At 41.4% G+C, this 12,740-nt stretch overlaps 1 protein-coding gene across 2 annotated transcripts in view; it reads right to left on the bottom strand.

Annotated features, from left to right (window-relative positions):
- Window positions 1-12,740, bottom strand: part of ACER3 (alkaline ceramidase 3) — a 158,150-nt gene that overhangs the window by 88,777 nt on the left and 56,633 nt on the right. The window lies entirely within an intron of this gene.

Genomic DNA, 12,740 nt, shown 5'->3' with positions numbered 1-12,740 from the left:
GTAGTGGCTTTACCCACTATGCCACAGCACCAGCCCCAAAAACTGCCAATTGTAATACACAAAACACTAAGTAGAACTAAATTTAGGGTCCCATATTCAGAGGTCATGTCCTACATCAAATCTTTCTCAAAGACTATACAACTGGATGTGTTAACAAAAATAAAACTTAAAGAGGGTGTATGGGTATGTATGTGCACATATATATATACATATATATATATATTTTCAACTTCAAAAAAAATCAACTGATCAATCAGCCCTTATAACATCTAACAACAGGACTTCTTCTCTGATTAGGTTCAGTTCAGCATTTACTAAGCACTTCCTATTTGCCAAATTCAGTTCAGATGCTGAGGTACAAAGATCAGATCTACTCATTGGCTTTTTTTTTTAAAAGATTTATTTTATTTATTTGACAGGCAGAGTTACAGAGAGAGGCAGAGACAGAGAGAGAAGTCTTCCATCCGATGGTTCATTACACAGATGGCTGCAATGGCCAAAGCTGTGCCAATTCGAAGGCAGGGGCCAAAGAGCTTCCTCCAGGTCTCCCACACAGGTGCAGGGCCCAAAGACGTGGGCCATCTTCCACTGCTATCCCAGGCCATAGCAGAGAGCTGGATCAGAAGAGGAGCAGCCGGGACTAGAACCAGTGACCATATGGGATGCCAGCACTTCAGGTCAGGGCATTAACCCACTGAGCCACAGCGCCAGCCCCCCTCCCCGTCCTCCTTTTTTTTAAAGATTTATTTTATTCCGTCATTGGCCTTTAAAAAAGCAAATGTTCTAATGGAGGAGCCAGGCAAAAGGAGCCTGTGCATGGAGATATGTAGAGTGCTGTGGGAGCACAGAGAAGGGACATTGTAAAGGAAATCTGAGAAAGCACGAATGACAGTAGAGAATGTATAGGGGTTATCCCAACAAACATGCTGAGTAGGAATATCACCAAATAATTTATAGATGCCACATGAGAAAAAATTTAAGGTATTTGTTACTCCTGCTTTTTTAAAAAAGTCACAACACAAAACATTGTCATTATTTTTACTCCTCAAAATAAGATGGGAAAAATAAAAATAGATTCTACACTCATTTTACCAGAGATAGTTAATGTTTTACTTTGTTTTGTTTCCAAATGATAAATTAGAAGGTTCAAAGATGGAAAAATTATTTAGGGGAAGGAAAAAACCCATGTGAGTTACCTAGTCACACAATGCACTATGAAGTACAAAAATAAAAATGAAGCGGGCTGTGTATCCTGAAAGGCAGAGCAGCCACTTCACTTTGCCTTACTCATGGACTGTTCTATTCAAACTCTTTCAAAATGTTTTCTTGTTACTTTATATTATATAGCATTAAATGCCTGGTTTTTCTATTTTAAAAACATTTTTAATGTATTTGACTTATTTGAAGGCAGGGACACACACATACACACACACACACACAGTGCTCCCATCCATTGGCTCAATTCCCAAATGCCTGCAACAGCCAGGCGCTAGAAACTTAATCCAGGTCTCTGGCATGGGTGGCAGGGACCTGTCTACTGAGCCAGCTCTTGCGGCCTCCCAGGAGTACATTAGTAAAAGGCTGGAATTTGACACAGAGCCACGACCCAAATGTGATGCAGGCATCCCAATGGCATCTCAGCCACTAGACCAAACTCCCGCCAGTAAATGTCTGATTTAATTTTAAGAGATCACTACAATTTGTTTCCATTCAACAATCTGGGCAACACATAAAACAGGATTCTGAAGGAAAATCCATTCAATAGCTATAGGGTTACAAATTCCTTTTGGACTTGGTGGAGGGGGCATCTTTAGATTTAGACCTCCATTTTCTTTATTTCCATAACTTCCTTTATAAATTACTCTGCTGCAATGGACATTTCTGTACATAGCGAATACAAAGAGATAGAACAGCATCACCTTTCTCCATACAGTATTTTCTATGTTGCCCTTTAAAGCAAACTATAAGTTTATGCTAAAGTTTGTTTATACTTGTCTTATTGAGGTATATTCACATACCATTAAACTGATTCATTTAAAGTATACAATTCATTGAGGGTGGTGGGAAATTGGGTGTAGCAGTTAAGAATGTCTAGGTTTGAGTCTCAGCTCTGTTCCTGAATCCAGCTTCCTACTTTCCTACTAATGTGCACCTTAGGAGCCAGCAGTGATGACTCAAGTGACTGGGTCCCTGCCACCCACCCATGCGGGAGACCTGGATTGAACTCCTGGCTCCCAACTTCGGCCAGGAGCAGCCCTGGCTGTTGTGGGCATCTGAAATGAACCAGTGAAGGGAGATCTCTGTCTCTCTTCCTCTATCTCTGCTTTTCAAATTAAACATAAATAGTTTTCAAAATATAAGTATTATCTGTTAATCAAAAATTTTAAAAAGCATGTAATTCAGTTGTTTTGGTATATTCAGAATTACACAAATATCATATTAACCTACATTTGGAATATTTTCAATACCCCCAAAAGAAACTCCATGTATATTAATGATCGTTCTACATTTTCCCTCAATCCTTCTGGTCCTAGGTAATCATTAATCAACATTTTGTCTCTATAATGCCTATTCCGGCCATTTCATATAAATGAAACCATGCAACCAGTCTTTCATGTCTAGTTTCTTTCACTTAATAATATTTTTAATATTCATACATACAGTAACAGGCATCAGTGCTTCATCCCTTTTATAGATGAGAAATATTCCATCATATGGACATACTACACTTTAGCTTTCCATTCACCAGGTGATGGATATTGTTATGGACTGGATTGACTGTATTTCTCCAAAATTCATCTGTTGAACCTATCCTCCAATGTAACAGTATCTGGAGGTGAGAGCTTTGGGATGTAATTTGGTTTAGATGAAGCCATCATCTTATGTCCTTATAAGAGGAAAAGATCAAAGCTTGTTCTCTGCACAGAGCAAAGCCACGTGTCTGTAAGCCAAGAAGAGGGTCTTCACCAGGACCTCCATTAGCCCACACCTTGATCTTGGACTTCCCAGTCTCCAGAGCCATGAGACAAATGTTCACTGTTTTAGCCACCCAGTCTAAGGTGTTTTGTTATGGCAGCCTGAGCTAAGGCAGACAGCTGTTGTTTCCACATTTTGGCCATTATAAAAAGCTGCTGTAAACATTGATAAACAGATTTTTACGTGGACTTAATGTTTTTCTTCCTCACAGATGTATACTTAGGAGTAGAAATACTGGGTCATATGGTTTAACACTTTCAGGAAGTATATTTTAAATCACCCATACCATTTTACATTCGTACCAGCAATATATGAAATTTCACTATAATCTTATCAATACCTACTGTCTGACTTAGTGATGACTGCCATCCCAGTAAATGTGAGGTGGTATTTCATTATGATTTCAACCAGCATTTCTCTGATGAAGAACCCATTCCTTTTCAACAAATATTCACTCTGTACTTAATGCTCCGAGCATTTCCACTGAGCAGAAGGGGTGAACAACAGAAATGTGGTTTCTGCCTCAGAACTTTATCCAAACCATGAAAATTACAAAAAGGAAGGTTTCAGGACTATGGTAATCTCTTCAAAGGGTAATTAATTACTTCATATAGGGGGTCAAAAGACACATTTAAGCTAGGAGTTGAAAAATAAACTGGAGTTTTTTTTTTTTTTAAGGGATTATCCTATGTAGAAAGATTATGCAGAGTTAATTCAGATTAATTTTTAAAAAATAAAGAGAGCTTGGATTAGACCACCAATGATTTGGAATAGGAATCTGATAATGAGACTGGCATGGCTTTAAGGAGCTTGACTAATAAGAGCTTTTAAATCCATGTTAAAACCTGATTCAGGGGCCAGAGTTGTAGTTAAGTTGTCATCTGTGACACAGACATGCCATATTGCAATTCCAGCTCCAGTCCCAGCTGCTCTACTTCTGATCCAGCTTCCTGTTAATGCACCCTGGAAGGCAGCGGAAGATGGCCTAAGTTTTGGGTATCAGCCACCCATGTGTTAAGATAGAGTTCCTGGGTCCTGGCTCCTGGCTTTGGCCTGGCCCAGACCAGGCTATTGTGGCCATTTAGGGAATGAACCAGTGGATGGATGATCAATCTGAATCTCTCTGTGTCTCTTCTCTGTCATTTGGCCTTTCAAATAAAGAAATAAATCTAAAAAAAATGTTTGATTCAGATTTGGACTTTATCCTAAGGACAAAGTAAAACTGTTAAAAAACTACATGCACATATACATATGGGATCAGAATGATCTGTTTTGCCTTTTAAAAAAATCACTCTGAGCCGGCGCCGTGGCTCAATAGGCTAATCCTCCACCTTGCGGCGCCGGCACACCGGGTTCTAGTCCCGGTTGGGGCGCCGGATTCTGTCCCGGTTGCCCCTCTTCCAGGCCAGCTCTCTGCTATGGCCAGGGAGTGCAGTGGAGGATGGCCCAGGTGCTTGGGCCCTGCACCCCATGGGAGACCAGGAAAAGCACCTGGATCCTGGCTCCTGCCAGGATCAGCGCGGTGCGCCGGCTGCAGCGGCGGCCATTGGAGGGTGAACCAGCGGCAAAAGGAAGACCTTTCTCTCTCTGTCTCTCTCTCTCACTGTCCACTCTGCCTGTCAAAAAAAAAAAAAAAAAAAAAAAAAAAAAAAAATCACTCTGGTCACAAGGCAAGAAATATCTAAAGAAGTAGTCACCCAAGTCTGAGAGCAAAAATATGTTTAATGAACCTCATTTATGCATATTTACTTATAAAGTATACATACTGTGGTGCTAAGATACCAAATATATTTTAAAACATATAAAATAGAATTTTGGGAAAAATGTAAAAGAAGAAACATATATCCAAACATTAGAGCATTTTCTTTTTGTGTCCCAACAGACCATTTTTCTCATCCCCTGGAGTATGAGCATCCTATGTGGCTACTTTAAGTGACAAAGGCACTTATGCAAGGCATACACAAGGCTTCATAATCTAATTTCTCTCATTGTAACAACTGTCCCTGGTCTCTCTAATCTCACACTGTCAACACTAGTCTGCTCTTCTTCACTCATTTTAAACTTACCCTGTTCTTTCTGCCTGGAATGCTTACTTATTCCCTCCATTATCCAATCCTCCCTACCCCAACCTAATTTTCTGCTTATTGAACTCTTATGCAACTTCTAGATTTATTTTTTTGCTCTTTATTATAACCTTTAAAATTTTATTTTGAAATATATATATTTATTTAAATTATTTTTCTGGGGGCCGGTGCAGTGGCTCACTTGGTTAATCCTCTGCCTGCGGCACCAGCATCCCATATGGGCACTGGGGTCCAGTCCCGGCTGCCCCTCTTCCAGTCCAGCTCTCTGCTGTGGCCCGGGAAGGCAGTGGAGGATGGCCCAAGTGTTTGGGCCCCTGCACCCGCATGGGAGACCAGGAGGAGGCACCTGGTTCCTGGCTTCGGATCGGCGCAGTGCGCCAGCCGTAGCAGCCATTTGGCGGGTGAACGACAGGACGGAAGATCTTTCTGTCTCTCTCTCTCATTGTCTATCTATCTCTGTCAAATAAAAAAAAAATATTTTTCTGAACCATTTATGAAAGGGTAAGAGATACCTCAATCCTTTTACTTAATACTTTGTAACCTAGATCCTTCTAAATCAAAAATTCCTCTGCTCCCTTTCCAGTTAAGTCTACCATATAAGGCATCCAAGAAATAATATACACTCTATTTCCAAATCTCACAAAAAAAAATCCTATAAGGCAACTGTTACTATTCTCATCAATTGAGATTAGAACTAAGCCTGTCTGATCCTAAAGTCTTCCTCTGTGCTATAGCTCCCCTTAGAAGCAATGAACAATAAAAATTTCAGAATTCTGGCAAGGTGATAGGAGAGGTGGTGTCCATACACAGAACTTTTTACTCAAGAAAAGAATCTATGGTATACTGTCAAGTCAGTAAGAAGTTCAGCTAAGAAAGACACAACGGTCTCAGAGTGATGACACTAAAATGGAAAGAGGCAAATTCTAGAGATCACAAAGATAGAATCTAAAGACTTGGCGAATAAGTTAATATGGGAATCCAGAGAGAGATAGAAGAGGACTTGTCAAGGATAAAACTGTGATTTTTGTGACCAGGATCTAGGAAACCTGTGGCACAGGAAACAAAGGCAGGAAATGGTTTGCAAAGGGAACAGGGTGAAATAAATTTGGATTCCTGAAATCAGTGCCTTAATGTGAACCAGGCAGAGGAAATGCAATCTTATCTCCGCATTTCATAACTAATCAGAGGAGATCAGGGAGCATTTTGATTGCTTCCTTTCTAATCAATGATTAGCTCAAGTGATCTCCAGACATTAAAATATTGAAAAGAAAATGTGACCATGAGGATAAACACTGACATTGTGAGCCTCTTAAAATGCTTTATCATTTATCTGAGCTGCCTATACTCAGAGACAGGGAAACTATGACAAGCTTTAATGGGGATGAGTGTGGTAAAACCTTCTAGCTGTAAAAATAATAAAAGTCATAAAAGCAAAAGAGCAACTTAAGCAATCCCACCAAAGTTTGCTAACTTTATTTATTTGCCTGATTTACTTCGTTAGAGGCTCTCATTTACGAATGATGTGGTGGAAAAGAAGCTGCAGTTTAAGAGTGTACACAAAACTGCCCTGAAAAGATTCAGGTACTTTAGGAACTATTCTTTCAGTTTACAAACTTTGGCAAGTCAGGGCTGATCCAAAACTTGAAAGGGTCATTTCATGGTAAGAATGTGAATCAAGACAAAATTAGAGGCATCAAATAAAACAATTCAAAAGCCAGAAGGGCAATTATAAGGCACATATTTAGAATCAAACATATTTTTATTAGGCAGGAAGAAAATGAAGAAAAGATGGGATTTCAGATTTGTCTTTAAATTTAATAACAGGTAAGTAAACATTTAATACTTTTTCCTCTCAACAGAAGTATTTTCTGTGATTTTAACAATGCTTTCAAGAGAGTCTCCAAATCAGCTTTAGAAATTTTTTTCCTTTTAAATTCTCCCAGTCATGATGTTCTCTAAACTCTGACCAAAAATAATCAACTAACACTTCCCCAAGATTAATTAAGGTACCTCATTATTCACTTAAACAACTGAGAACTACTGGTGTGTCAGGGGCTTATGATTTAGTTTCAAGTTCCAGTTTGTCTCAGCAGGGAACTCAAAATTCCCATGCCTGAGCCTCAGTTTCTTACCTATAATATATGAAATAATGTTTCTAATCATTTTCAATATCATGAAACTGTAATTACAACTAGTATATTCTCTATATAAAAACTGCCATCAGATTCTAACAAATTGAATTCTGGTCTGTATTTAGTCTAAATAAATCTATATTTAGCCCACGTATTCAGTTTAAAATAATTCTCTGGTTCTGCGAGAACACTGCTGATCCCCATCTCTGCTAACCCTCGGTGTTTCCCCTACATCAGGACCAGTGCTTTCCTCCCTCCTTCCTGAGCCTCAGTGCTTTCACCTAGCAAGGCCACCCGCTCTCCGAGGTCTGCACTTAATAACCATCTTCCCTGCATCACTAATCTCTACCTCCTGAATGCACTGTTCATATATTCTCTAATATCTCCAAAGACCACCCTCTTGCCCCTCTAACTGTGCTCTTCAGCTTTCTGAGTTCTGAAAATAACTGCCTCTCCTTTCTCATCTGTCTTCACCTGAAAACCATTCCCAGTGCTGAGCCAGCCCTTTCCTGCCTTCCTTCTGCTCAGCCTCTCAGGAGTATTTAACACTTTCCAGTCTAGCCTTCTGTAACACTTGCTCTCCTTTATAGGTTCTTCTGTTGGCTCAATCTGTTCTAATTTTCTAAGCCTGGGGTTTTGAATTCAAAAACAGAGAGAGGCATTTGAGTAAAACACTCTAAGTGAAAGTAAAAAAGGAGCAGTATAGAGTCCATGGTCAACTAGACAGACCATACTACAAAGAAGAGCTCAGGCTGTTACAGTGAAAAAATATAAGGGTACTTCAAAGAGCTTCTAGAAAAATAAAACTAAATGATAATTTGACACAAAAAAATTTGAAATCCATGTATAAGTCTTTTTAATGATATACATTTTCCATGGATTTTTAAAGACAGTTTCTAAAGAGAACACAGAGGTCTAGATTTTTCTGTAAATTCTTTCAATGTTAAAATGTGAGCAACTAATTAAAAACACAATTCAATTTTAAATATGGGCTAATTAAAACATGTCTGCATTCCAGTTTCTGCTTTTGGGTGATGAATTTGTAACACTTATATCTATTCTTGGGTTCTCTTCTCTCCATATATTCACCCCCTCACTGATCTCTGATCAGTGATTAATTCCTCACTGATTAATTCCCATGACTTTAAATTCCAATGTTAGGGGGCCTGTGCTGTGGTATAGTGGGTAAAACAGCCGTCTGCAGTGCCGGCATCCCATATGGGCGCTGGTGCTAGTCTCTGCTGCTCCTCTTCCAATCCAGCTCTCTGCTATGGCCTAGAAAAGCAGTAGAGGATGGCCCAAGTCCTTGGGCCCCTGCATCCACATGGGAGACTGGGAAGAAGCATTTGGGTCCTAGCTTCAGATCGGCACAGCTCCAGCCATTGTGGCCATTTGGGAAGTGAACCAACGGATAGAAGACCTTTCTTTCTGTCTCTCTCACTGTCTGTAATTCTACCTCTCAAATAAATAAGTAAAATCTTTAAATATATATATATACACATATATATAAATAAATAAATGATGCCTAAACTCCACCTGTGAATTCCAATCATGTACCTAAATGCCTATTTGAGTCTTTGTTTACAATATCTTCAGAAGATTTCAAACCCACATAATCTAAACAATACCAGATCTTCCCTCCAAATCTCTTTCTTAGTCTTTTCTTTCTTGGTTCATGGAATCTTTATCTACACACTTCCTTAAACTAGAAACCTGAAAGTCATCTTTGAAAATCTTTCCTTTCAGGGACCAGCACTGTGGCATAGCAGGTAGAGCCACTGCCCATGACACTGACATCCCATATGGGTACAGATTCGAGACCCAGCTGCTCCACTTCCAATCCTGCTCTCTGCTAATGTGCCTTTTTTTAATAAAAATAAAAAATATTTATTTGTTTGAAAGAGTTACAGAGAGAGAGACCTTCTATCTTCTGATTCACTGCCCAGATGGCTACAATGGGCCATGGCTGAGCCAGGCCAGAGCCAGGAGCTTCATCTGGGTCTCCTACATGGGTGGTAGGGTCCCAAACACTTGGACCATCTTCTTCTCTTTTCCTCAGGCCATTAGCAGGGAACTAGATCAGAAGTAGAGCAGCCAGGACACAAACTGGTGCCCATTTGGGATACCAGCGTTGCAGGCAGTGGCTTTACCCACTGCACCACAATGCTGGCACCTGTTTCCTAATCTAAAAAAGATCTTTGGGTACAGCACTGTGGTGAAGCAGGTTAAGCCTCTGCCTGCAGGGCCAGGCACAGGTTCAAGTCCCGGCTGTTCCACTTCCAATCAAGTGCCCCACTGATGGCCTGGGAAGGCAGAGGAGGATGGCCCAAGTGCTTGGGCCCTTAACACACGTGGGAGACCCAGAGGAAGCTCCTGGCTCCTGGCTTTGGATTGGCCCAATTCCAGCTGTTGTGGTCATTTGGGGAGTGAATCAGCAGATGGAGGACCTCTCTCTATGCCTCTCCCTCTCTCTGACTATAACTCTGCCTCCCAAATAAATAAATCTTTAAAAAATATATATCTTTGGCCACCGCCGTGGCTCAATAGGCTAATCCTCTGCCTTGCGGCGGCCGGCACACCAGGTTCTAGTCCTGGTCGGGGCACCGGATTCTGTCCCAGTTGCCTCTCTTCCAGGCCAGCTCTCTGCTGTGGCCCGGGAAGGCAGTGGAGGATGGCCCAAGTGCTTGGGCCCTGCACCCCATGGGAGACCAGGAGAAGCACCTGGCTCCTGCCTTCGGATCAGCGCGGTGCACCAGCCGCAGCACGCCAGCTGTGGCAGCCATTGGAGGGTGAACCAACGGCAAAAGGAAGACCTTTCTCTCTGTCTCTCTCTCTCTCACTATCCACTCCGCCTGTCAAAATATATATATATATATATATATATATATTTTATATATATATCTTTAAAAAGCATCCATTTTTCTTTAGTCAATTATGTAATGACTATATTGATATGGTTAAATTACCAGGATTGTTAGTTCCTTGGTTCCTTGAGTATGGATTAAATGGTGGGTATCATCGCTTTGAAAAGTGTCTTGAACTTGATGGACTTATATTGAGAAAGTTTATATTCTTTATTTTTATCTTTTAATTCCATTTTCCATGAACTTTTTGAAGTCCTATCATATAACTTTGCTATAGTAACCTATACACACACAGCCAGAATATTCTATATTAGCCTTATCAGTGTATTCCAGATTACCTTCTCCCTTCTTACTCCCCACAAGGATGGTGCTACATTCACAGTAAATGGGCTACTACCTTAATTTAGTAAGTAGTGGGCTGCAACAATAACTGCATTAATGTGGCAGACAGAATAATGCCCCCCAACATGTCCATATCCTAACATAACATGTTACCTTAAATGGCAATAAATGAGTTTGTAAATGTGATTAAATTAGGCCGGCGCCACAGTTCACTAGGCCAATCCTCTGCCTTGCGGCACCGGCACACCAGGTTCTAGTCCCGGTCGGGGTGCCGGATTCTGTCCCGGTTGCCCCTCTTCCAGGCCAGCTCTCTGCTGTGGCCAGGGAGTGCAGTGGAGGATGGCCCGAGTACTTGGGCCCTGCACCCCATGGGAGACCAGGAGAAGTACCTGGCTCCTGCCATCGGCAGCGCAGTGCGCCAGCCGCGGCGGCCATTAGAGGGTGAACCAACGGCAAAGGAAGACCTTTCTCTCTGTCTCTCTCTCTCTTTGCCTGTCAAAAAAAAAAAAAAAAAGTGATTAAATTAAGGACCTTGAGTGGGGGAAAGGAAATTTAGTCTGATTATTAGGGTACCTAATACCTATTAGGGTACCTAATCACCTAAGTCCTCAAAAGCAAGAATCTTTTTTTACCTAAAGTTAGAGTCAGAGGGTCTTACAGGTCCTTTCAGAGAACAAATCTTTTGAAATCAATTTTACCTCTAATTCCAATCTAATACCACTGTGTGTGTGTGTGTGTGTGTGTGTCCTTACAGGTGAAGTGAGTCCCTTGGAGGAAGCAAACAGTTGGAGTTTTTATTATGTTTAAAAGATTTTTATGGGGGCAGGGCTGTGGCATAGCTGGTAAAGCCGCTGCCTCCAGTGCTAGCATCTCATATGGGTGCCAGTTCGAGTCTTGGCTGCTTCACTTCTGATTCAGCTCTCTGCTATGGCCTGATAAAGCAGTGGAAGATGGTCCAAGTCCTTGGTCCCCTTGCACACGTGTGGGAGACCCGGAGGAAGCACCTGGATCCTGGCGTTGGATCGCGCAGCTCTGGCTGTTGCGGCCATCTGGGGAGCGAACCAGAGGATGGAAGACTTCTGTGTGTGTGTGTCTCTCTCTCTATCTGCCTCAGCTTCTCTGTAACTCCGCCTTTCAAATAAAATAAAAATAAATCTCAAAAAAATTTTTTATTTGAAAGGCAAAGTAATGGGGTGGGAGGGAGTAGGGAAAGAGAGAGAAACAGACACATCTTCCTTGGCTTGTTCGCTCCCTAGATGCCCACAAGAGCCAGGACTGAACCAGACCAAAGCCACAGCCAAATATTCTATCTGGGTCTCACACATGGATGACATGACTCACATGCCATCATATGCTGCCTCCCACGTGCATTAGCAGGAAGCTGGATGGGAAGTACAAAGCAGCCAGGACTTGAACCAGGCACTCCAATATGGGATGCAGGCATCCTATGCAGTGGTTTAACCTGCTATGCCACAACATCTGCCCTAGGAGTTTGTATATTTATTCACTTGGCCATCCTACACCTGGTTATTGATACATAAGGACCTACTATTGCATTTTTTAAGGTTTTCTAGTTGTTTTGCATATCCTTTCTATCTTCTTACTGTTTTCCTTTCTGGTTAAGTGATTTTCTTTAGTATTTATGTTTTGACTCCTTGCTTTTTATTTTTAGAGTATAATTATAGTTTAATAGCTTATATTAAGCAAATAACTTAAGTGTGTACTTTAACTCCTCCCATCTCCGCATTTTGGATTTTATACCATTTAATATTATATATCCAATAAAATTATAGTTATTATTTTTAATATTTTGTACTTTGCCCTTTATAAAAAGATATAAGTAGTTTATACCCCACCATTACATCATTATAGTATTCTGAATAAATTGTACATTTACTTTTACCATGAGCTTCAAACCTCCACTTGTTTTCACATTGATCACTGAAGTCTGTTTCTTTCAGCTCAAAGCATTGTCTTTAGTATTTCTTTTTTTTTTTTTTTTCTGACAGGCAGAGTGGACAGTGAGAGAGAGAGACAGAAAGGTCTTCCTTTGCCGTTGGTTCACCCTCCAATGGCCGCCGCGGCCAGCACGCTACAGCCGGCACACCGCGCTGATCCGATGGCAGGAGCCAGGTACTTTTCCTGGTCTCCCATGGGGTGCAGGGCCCAAGCACTTGGACCATCCTCCACTGCACTCCCGGGCCACAGCAGAGAGCTGGCCTGGAAGAGGGGCAACCAGGACAGAATCCGGCGCCCCGACCAGGACTAGAACCCAGTGTGCCGGCCGCCGCAAGGTGGAGGATTAGCCTAGTGAGCCACGGCGCTGGCTCGTCTTTAGTATT

The sequence above is a fragment of the Oryctolagus cuniculus genome, chromosome 1 (genome assembly GCF_964237555.1).
Source record: "Oryctolagus cuniculus chromosome 1, mOryCun1.1, whole genome shotgun sequence".
NCBI classification, from domain to species: Eukaryota; Metazoa; Chordata; class Mammalia; order Lagomorpha; family Leporidae; genus Oryctolagus; species Oryctolagus cuniculus.
This window is presented reverse-complemented; position numbering and strand designations above follow the sequence as displayed.